At 33.3% G+C, this 6,000-nt stretch overlaps 1 protein-coding gene across 1 annotated transcript in view; it reads left to right on the top strand.

Annotated features, from left to right (window-relative positions):
- Positions 1-16: 16 nt before the first annotated feature.
- Positions 17-6,000, top strand: part of LOC142534972 (serine/threonine-protein kinase ATM-like) — a 33,919-nt gene continuing 27,935 nt past the window's right edge. Inside the window, exons 1-5 of the mRNA XM_075641625.1 lie at positions 17-113; positions 196-268; positions 1,258-1,359; positions 1,609-1,707; positions 3,498-3,720. The gene's annotated coding sequence lies outside the window, so the exon portion shown is untranslated. The remainder of the gene's footprint in view (positions 114-195; positions 269-1,257; positions 1,360-1,608; positions 1,708-3,497; positions 3,721-6,000) is intronic.

Raw genomic sequence — 6,000 nt, 5'->3', positions numbered from 1 at the left:
TGGATGGGTTCTATTTACTAGAACTTGTGGATGTGATGAGCAAGGAGCTTGATCAAATGAGTACTTCCAGCACCAATTCACCCGAGTTAGAATTACAACGTGCTTAATTTTTGGTGGGTTTATGAAATGCTACTTCTCTGTTCTTGTTTGTATTTTATATATTATTATTATTATTATTTTGAGTGACTCAATTAGGGGTGAAAAATGTGGGATTATGACAAGCTCACAGTTCAAGGTGGCGGAGCTTGTTGCCCTTGTGTTTTGCCGGGTACTTATTGCAGCAACTTTATTGTTGTGCCTTTTAAAGTTGATACTCCATTGCATATTTGTGGTTGTGTGCTTACCAGACATGATATGGCTCTTTTGTATTTCATTGGGTTATGGGCTTGGTTTTATCTTCTGGTGGTTATTTTCAACCTTATTTTATGTTCCATTGTTGCTAAAATTGTAGCAGCTTACTCTATTAAATTTTGAATAATAGGAAGATGGGAAAAACAACAGAAAAAAGTGAAAAGTCTGGTCATAAGTGTTGTCGCCATAAATGATTTTTTCTTCTTGATTTTATATAATTGTCACCACTTCATGCTCGTAAGAGGACTTGGGATATTAATGGTGGAGTAAACCACTTCAATCAAATTACAAATTGATTTCAATATTGAAGATTCAAAGTGAGATTCTATCAAATGAAAAATTGAGTTCTGACCCCTTTTTGATTCAACAATTAACATGAATTTAAGCTTTTAAATGAACTAAAAGGGCTTAATAGAATTTTGGACTTCAATATGTAGAATTCCATTTATATCATTTTGAGCAGAAATAAATACGGTATAAAACTGTTGAAGGCTTTTCAGCTGTGATATGATGCAAAATTTTTAAAACATAATGAGAGGAAAGGACAACTTAGAGAACATAAGTAAATAAACTGAGAGAACATAAGTAAATATTAAGTGTGATTTTAATGAATCAAAATTTGATTTCTAATTCTTTTGCTTTTTGAAATAGTTTGAGATCTTTTTAGTTGCTTCCATGTATTTGGTATGACTTGAAGTATTCCTCTTTATTTATTTTTTTTTGATAGAAAACTAAATTTATTATGATAATATAATGTTACACCATTTGCGCGGATAAGTAATCCGCAACCACATTACAAGAAGTCTCTAAACCCAACACTATAAGTAATCCTCTTTATTTCAGTTTTGAGAAAAACAGTTTTCCATATTTATGGTCAAAGGTTACAAGGCAATGTTCACTTTCCAGGTGTGCGCTAATACATATAAAAGTCCAGTTACTGAAAAATGTGCCCGGAGGGAGCATGTGGTTGTCCTGATAAAAGAGAGTCGTGGAGGGCAAATGGCCATGGTAACTTGTTCTTTTGCGTAGATAAAAAATATAAACATCAAATATCTCAATACTTAACAGTATCCTTTGGGCTGATGGATGGTGTGATATCATGTTTTTTCCTTGTTCATGGATCACACATTCAATGGCAAATCCGACACAATATTTTTCAATAATTTCCAAATTTGTTTTTCTAGTGTTCACATTTGCATTCATGTTGCTACTTATTATCCATCATCTTGAGTTAAAACGAGCTAATATTCGTGGCAGGCATGCTGCACTTGTTTGTCGCATCCGCAATTATTCTACTCGCATCCGTAAAGATCACTTATTGTTTTGGTTTGACAGCATATCTGCAAACTTTGAAAGGTAAAATTCATTGATTTTATTGTGAAATCTTGACTGTTACCTGTAGCTTTATTGACTGGTTTATATTTCATCCTCAGGTGACAAAAAATTTGTGCTCCTGTAGTCTATTTGTCTCCTTCCTGTGTGCTGGAGATGCATTCTCATTTTCTTGATATTTTAATCTGGTTAATATCTATACCTCTTCGTTGAGGGAGAGGAGAGCTGTTGTCTGTTTTGCTTTTTGCCTTCATTTCGAACTTTATTTTGGTACCAGTAGGGAATTATTTTTTTCTTGTTAGGGTCTTGCAGGGGCACAGTTCTCTTATCTTTGTTGGTTTGGTCATGTGCTTTGTAGGTTCTCTTTTTCCTTTTGCTTTTCAGTACAAATGTTAATTCATCAGGTTTGCTTACTCAAGTGATACCGCCATTCAGACTTGTTTCTAATGTTTCTGTTTTTCATACTTCTGATATCAAATTTGCCCTTTCTGGAGTCCGCAGTCAAATTTTGATTTCCGGAATTCGCTTGTTCTCGATTGCAGAATTATTAACGCTGCAACTTTAGAGCATTCTTATGACGATCTGTTCTGGACGTTGCAGTAGGTTGTTCCTTTACAGGCAAAAACTTCGTTTCACTCTGTATAATTGAGCCTAAGAAATCAGTGTGATATGGTTTGCAACTGTAATAATTTGATGCTTAAACAAACACTATGATATCTTACTTTTTATGTGATATAACTTATTTCTTATGTTCAGAAATGCCTTCTAGTTTCTTTTTTTCTGATAAGATAAGAAACAATATTATTTTAACAAAAGATTTTAATTACAAAAAGGAGACCAGAGGTCATCGCATAACAAAGTAAGAACTGGAATCATATTAACACAATATGAGACTCCAATCCCTAAACAAATCTGACAGCGAAAACATTTTAAACTCCACATTATCATGGCCGATAGCAATCATATATTGTGGATGGACTGGATTGTTGCTCATCAATTATTGCGAACATCTTACCTTCCTACTTCTCTCCCTTTCCTTTCCCTATCTCTTACTCTTATTAATAATTTTTTTCTGGCTCTTTCTATCAACGTCCTTTTTGAAGAAAAATGGCTCTGATTAAATTGTTTGTGTTTGGTTGGCGTCTGGGGATTACTAAGGATAATGAAAATAAACTCCATGAACTTTCTGGACCATTATATGAGGTATCACGTTTGTAGGATGTCTAATGCAGAGACCTGCTTGATATTCTTTTTTCTTTTAATCCTTGTGCATATTTTGGTTTTATTTTTGTAAAAATTCTGCTGGTTGGCAAAGGTTGGCATGTGATATGGAACATATTGCAATCTCACCTCAATTGTAAGCATCCGTTTGTGTAAAATTCCCATCAAGGCATGGTGTAGATAGATCTTTGAAATGCTTCCTTTCCTCTTATGGTGAATTGTTAAGTATAATTCATCTACTTTGCATTTCATATTGTAGGAAAAAGAAGGTACAGTTAGATTCCCTCTCACGAAATCTCAATCTCATTTTGATAAATGCGTGTTTAAAATGAACGTGTTTTTAATATGGCATTGATTATGCACTTAAGTTAGGAGAGAAAAAAGCTACCTCACTTTTGTTATGGGTGCCTCCTAAATTGAAGGTTAAGGATAGCTTAACGTTGTCTTAACACCAGTTTCTTCCTGTTTCCATTATTGTATAATGTTCTATTTGTAATTATGATTGGATGTTCAAGTTTTTATACAATTCTGAAAGCAACTTTTCGAGCTCTAAATTCAGTATTACAGGGTTAGTTGTTCTCTCGTCTTTGCAGGTGGATGCTGCTGCTTTGTAGCATAATGTTGAGCGTAAGATTATAGATAACTGTTTGCTTCTCTTATTTTGATTTGATTGTTTCTTTGCTAGTAAAATGCTTGCTTCTCCATGATTTCAGTATAATAACTTCTTTGCTTGGCATTTACCTAGGATACAAAATATTCATATCTTGTTCCTCTCGAGATATGGGATCTTCGGCTATTTTAACGCACACTTTCAACGTGAGTGATTCACCTTTGCAAACTTTTTGTCGTTCATGTTGCTTTAGAGTATAAATCCTTCGTTGTATGACATTGTCGATCTCATCTTTACCCTTAAATCCATTGAATACTTGTCTGATATTCTTTTTTTGTTCCGGAGAGTACATGTTATATATATTTTTGTTCTTTACTCTCTTGAATATGACCCGTGGTACTATGGGATGGTTCGTTCAGCTTTTTTGGAAACCTCTAGCTACTTGTAATTTCTAGTTCAATTAATTTCTCTTGAGATGGTAAAGTGTTCGCTATTTGGGTCCAACGAAGAATATATGACCTAGGTTGCCACTAAAATATGTCATGCAAAAAGATGCTTTAGGGTCACCAGCCATATTTCGGCAAAAATCCTCCAATGCCCAAGAGAAAATATGAAACGGGAGAATATTTGAATGCATAGTACTTGGTGTAAAATTGGCATACATTAGCATACCTTTTAAAGTTTGTGTACACTACCCACTATTTGTAGCTATAGAGGTATAATTGGTTGAGAAATAATAACTCACAAGGATTTGAAGTTCCATCTCTATCCGAAAATATCGGGACAATCATTCGACATGAAAAAGAGAACATGTTCAATCTAGAATTCTGATGTCGATATTTCTCGCCATTGGGACGAAACTACAAATTAAAATGATTAAGAGTGGAGTCCAATGAGAAACAACCCTAAAGGTCTGTTTATTAGATGCGTCAGCCACTCCAGTTTATAAAAATGAATTATTCTCAACATTGCATTTATCATGTCCAGCCAAAGGTCATATTTCATAATTCTTGACAGCATTTAATTCACCTTAATATATATCTTAAATGTGACAATTGGTTATTTGATATCAGCACTAACCAAATATTAATCATATGCTGTCTCTTAGCGTGTAGATCGAGGACAACTTGGCAGACTATGTATTAAGTGCATACAGCTTTCAAAATAAATTAGCAACTACTAATATCTTGTGTGCCATGGAATTATAGAAAGCCTTACTACTCGACCTTCCTATAGGCTACTTTTTAAAATTTTCATTTTATTTGCTTTTAATATTTCTAGGTAAATATTTTACGGAATAATCACCTTATACATCCATTTGATCTCCCTCCCGTGATGGTCTAATAATTCTGAACACCTTAAATAGTTATTTGATTTCCATGATATCTTCGATGGAATTTGTATGATCATATTTCCTCATAGTTTTTACTATTGTCTTTTTTATATTGTTCTTCATTAATATCTGGGTAGAATTAGTTGGTGACAATTGTTGCTTACCTTAATCTAATCGAATTATTAGAATTGTTGGTTCAGTGGTGCTGTTTCAAAGAGTTGAGTCTTTAATGTTTAAAAAATCAGTGCTTTTATTATGTATTATCAAGCACTTAAATTCTATAATTAGTGAAGTGCAATTTAGAGTAAACCTTAGGACGGAATTGTTGGTCTTATATGGATGTTGCTTTTTTCTTTTCTTCTGGCAGCAAATGTAGTATTTGTTTGTTGACATGTAAGTTACTATACATTCATAAGGATTAAATTATGCAGTTACCATCAACTGCATCCTTATGTACAATAGCAATTTTTATTTATAATTACGAAACTTTAAGGTTTAGATTCCATTGTCGCCATTAGAATACCATGGTATGTGGAGTTACTTTATAGTATGTTTGAGTGATAAACTAATAAACGATTTGATTTTCGCTTATGTTTTCAAAGGAAGTGTTTCTCACTGACTTTTTTAAATAAGATGCAACCGTGGGTTAAAGAAAATAGATTTTCTAGTCTTTTCATGAGATGGCTGATGCACGAATGCAATTTAGTTGAATACTGCCTTTCTTCCGGGGTCAAGTTTTAGAATGCTTTATGTGATCAGATAGTTCGTGTTATCATGCAAACTTTTGTTTTAAGGGGAAAATTCTATTAAGTGCAGGTTTTGGTGAAAATAAAACCCTTGCACAACCATATTCATTCACTGGCTTGAAATTGTTGTGTATGGATCCCCTACAAAAGATTTGTGTTTGAGATTAGTTTTCCACCATATTTTATTGGTGTCCGTGTGTGATTATGTCAAAGTAACTTGCTGTAATGTTCTCTCTTTTTTTTTTTTGATAATAAACTTGATAATATATTAAAAAAAAGAGTGTTTCTTTTACATGAAATGGACTAGTGGTCCACTACCAAGAAAGATAAAATCATGAAATTAGCAATAAACATAAGTCCAGTCTCGTAAACAGATCAAGTATCGATAAACTCTGAAACTCTTAATA

Source organism: Primulina tabacum, unplaced genomic scaffold (assembly GCF_025594145.1).
Source record: "Primulina tabacum isolate GXHZ01 unplaced genomic scaffold, ASM2559414v2 Contig767, whole genome shotgun sequence".
NCBI lineage: Eukaryota > Viridiplantae > Streptophyta > Magnoliopsida > Lamiales > Gesneriaceae > Primulina > Primulina tabacum.
Note: the sequence above shows the minus strand (reverse complement) of the source record. Positions and strands in the feature narration are given on the sequence as shown.